Source organism: Scomber scombrus, unplaced genomic scaffold, assembly GCF_963691925.1.
Source record: "Scomber scombrus unplaced genomic scaffold, fScoSco1.1 SCAFFOLD_143, whole genome shotgun sequence".
Lineage (NCBI taxonomy): Eukaryota > Metazoa > Chordata > Actinopteri > Scombriformes > Scombridae > Scomber > Scomber scombrus.
Genome location: NW_026910657.1, coordinates 41,718 through 41,944, shown reverse-complemented (window position 1 = coordinate 41,944; position 227 = coordinate 41,718).

Here is a 227-nt window from a genome sequence, read left to right as displayed (position 1 = left end):
GAAACACTGCAGCTCTGGACTGTGTTTAACCTTCATGTTGTCCTCCCGGGTCAAATTAACCCCGTCTGTTTTGACTGTTCCTTCTTTACTCCCTTCCTCTTTTCCTTCCTCCATCCCTTCCTTCCTTCCTTCCTCCCTCCCTCCTTCTTTCCTTCCCTCCTTCCTTCCTTCCTCCGTTCCTTCCTTCCTCCCTCCCTCCTTCTTTCCTTCCCTCATTCCTTCTTTCC